The sequence below is a fragment of the Myotis yumanensis genome, unplaced genomic scaffold (genome assembly GCF_028538775.1).
Source record: "Myotis yumanensis isolate MYYU_CA2020_CCGP unplaced genomic scaffold, mMyoYum1.0.hap1 SCAF_1, whole genome shotgun sequence".
NCBI classification, from domain to species: Eukaryota; Metazoa; Chordata; class Mammalia; order Chiroptera; family Vespertilionidae; genus Myotis; species Myotis yumanensis.
Window position 1 is genome coordinate 216063590 of NW_027223752.1, and position 3086 is coordinate 216066675.

The window sequence follows — 3086 nt, forward strand, 5'->3', positions numbered from 1 at the left end:
AGCCACATGCGGCTCTTTGGCCCCTTGAGTATGGCTCTTCCACAAAATACCGCGTGCGGGCGCGCACGTACAGTGCGATTGAAACTTCGTGGCCCATGCGCAGAAGTCAGTTTTCGGCCTGGGAGAGTCTATTTTGAAGAAGTGGCGTTAGAAGAAGTGGGGGGTGTCGGTTGGTCAGGCCACAGGAGACGCGGCACAGGCGGGCCACGGGATACGTAGCGCGGGGGAGGCACGCACGATTCATGCACCAGTTGAGGATGGGAGAGTTGGAAGGGGTCAACCTCAGCGAACGTACCTCAATCAGATTGAGGACCTTTTTAGCAAAGGCCAGCTTAGGAGTACCCTAATTAAGTTAATAACAATGTACCTACCTATATAGTTTAAGTTTAAGTTTAAAAAATTTGGCTCTCAAAAGAAATTTCAATCGTTGTACTGTTGATATTTGCCTCTGTTGACTAATAAGTTTGCCGACCACTGGTTTAGGGGAGATAGGATTTACTAGATGGCTTTGGACTGCTTGGCATCCAAATGGCTGCAAACTGCTTTTTAACTATCTCACTTTCCCTATTCTGCTTGTCCTGGCTTACTGGTCTGTGTCATTTAGTTGTAAGACCAGCCTGATCAGACCTAACACCTTACATCTTTTACATCTTACTTGTCTTTGTACCCACAATACCTGGCATGAAGGAGTCTCTCACTAAATGGTAGTTAAATGGATGAACATAAAAACACTCGTTTTTTTCTGTTATTTTTTAGTCTTTACTTTCTTATTTTTTAAATTTTTAAAAATTTTATTATTGATTTCAGAGAGGAAGGGAGGAGAGAGCGATAGAAACATCAATGATGAGAGAATCATGGATCGGCTGCTTCCTGCATGTGCTCTGACCGGGAATCAAACCGTGACCTCCTGTTTCATAGGTCGACACTCAACTGCTGAGCCACACCGGCCAGGCTAGTCTTTACTTTCATTGGATCGTGCTCTTATGACAGAGAGTATTAACAATCTCTTTCTCACCTCTTATCAGTAGGAGTGTTTGAGTCCAAAGAACATGACTGAGGCTGGTGCTAATCTCTAAGTTAGAGAGAGAGGAGACTTTAATAGCCAGTAAGTAAATTTGTGATGCCCTTAAGCTTCTTGGAGTAGGGAAGAAACTATTGAAAACATTAATTCGATGGGGAGTCTTGATGACAGAGGATATAATCTTTCTGCAGTATGAATTTAGACTTTGATGCCAAGAGAATCACTGCTCCTCATTCTGTATTTCCAATGTTGGTTAGTGGACTCATCAGGGACCTAATCACTTAAGCTAGAAATGAGTCATTTTGAATGCCTCTCTCTTTCACAATCACATTGTTCCGTTGTTTCTGCCTCCCTAATATATCTCAGTGATTCTCTTGGCTCTGCTCTCTCTTCCTCCTGTCAGCTTCTTCCTTAGGCTAGTTTTTTAGGAACCTGCAACTATTCTGGCCTTACACGTGCACATGACTATATTGGGGAGGGGGGGGGGGGGCGAAGAGGCCATCTCTCCCTATGAGAGATGAAAGATAGATTGGCCTCTTTCCTTACTTGTCAGAGCCTAGGCTGAATCTCATGCCCGGCATTAAATCATGCCTGAAGCCAGAAGAATGCTTTGTCCTCATTTAAACCAATATCTAGCAAGGTGGTTGGATAGGATTCTTAGACTAATGAAACCTACCTCTGGAGTTAGGGTGTAAAGGATGTAGGGGATATAATCACAAAGTCCACTGGAATGACTTCAGCAGGCAGATGAAAATGTGATTCCAGAGCACAGAGATGCAGACATGGCAGACATTTGCATCGATGTTAATTTGAAGATTTAGGAGAATTTGAGGTCATTTAGGGTGACAGTGTATAGTGAGAGGAACATGTGAACATCGAGGAACAGTTATATTAAAGATTAAAGACTCAATGAGTGAGGGGTGGCCAGAGAGGCAGGCATTTGTAGAACCAAGGTAGTACATCCTCTCTGTAGCCATGGGATGAATGTTTAAAGGAGTTCATTTCTCGTGTGTGTGTGTGTGTGTGTGTGTTAACTTCTCCAACTTAGTGTGTAGTTCTCATGGACAAATGCCCTGTCATTTATTTCCTTTTTTCTTATCTCCTTTTTTCATTCACAATGTCCATCAAAGTCTCTTGTACATGGCAAATGCTTCTTTGCATTTAATTTTCTGATTATGGTGGGGTATTTGGTTAATAAAGAACATTATATGCATGTAAAGAAAAAGTGTAATTAAAAGCAAGAGCACTTGAATTATGGCTCTTTATTAAACTCAAGTGTTGATGCCCTATTTAACAAAAATATTTTAAAACTAAAAGTTATTTTTGTGCTAATAAAACCACAGAAAGCATATATTTTTTCCTCCTGTAGGTATCTTTTGAGTATACTGATGACTATAGAAATGCTTAAAGCAAATTTACTATTAATATAATAAAAATGGTTAAAATGTAAATTTTTAATTAAAGATATTAGATGCCTGTTTCATTTTTAAAAGTCTGCCTTCCATAATGTCAAATTAGTGGTTCTCTTGTTACCTTTTTCCTCTCAGAATATAAGTTTATATGTATACATTTTCAATATAAGGAAGATAAAGACAAAGAACTCTTTATCACACAACTCAATCTGTTTTGCATTATTTTGTTTTTCATCTCAAAATTTGTGTAGGCAGGGGTTGTTTTGCTTTATTGAAGGGGAGTGGGTGTCAGTTAAAGAAGCATCAAGTAAAGCCTTTTTGATTGGCTGGTTCTTTGATTAATATTTAGCACCATTGCCCTGGCTGATTTGGCTCAGTGGATAGAGCTTCAGCCTGTGGACTGAAAGGTCCTGGGTTCAAATCCAATCAAGTGCACATGCCCGGGTTGCAGGCTCAATCCCTGGTGGGGCGCGTGCAGGAGGCAGTCGATCAATGATTCTCATTGATGTTTCTGTCTCTCTCTTCCTCTCCTTTCTTCTCTGAAATCAATAAAAATATACTTAAAAAAAAAAAGATTTAGCACCATGCCCGGCTGGAGTGGCTCAGTGGTTGAGTGTCAATCCATGAACCAGGAGGTCACAATTCGATTCCCG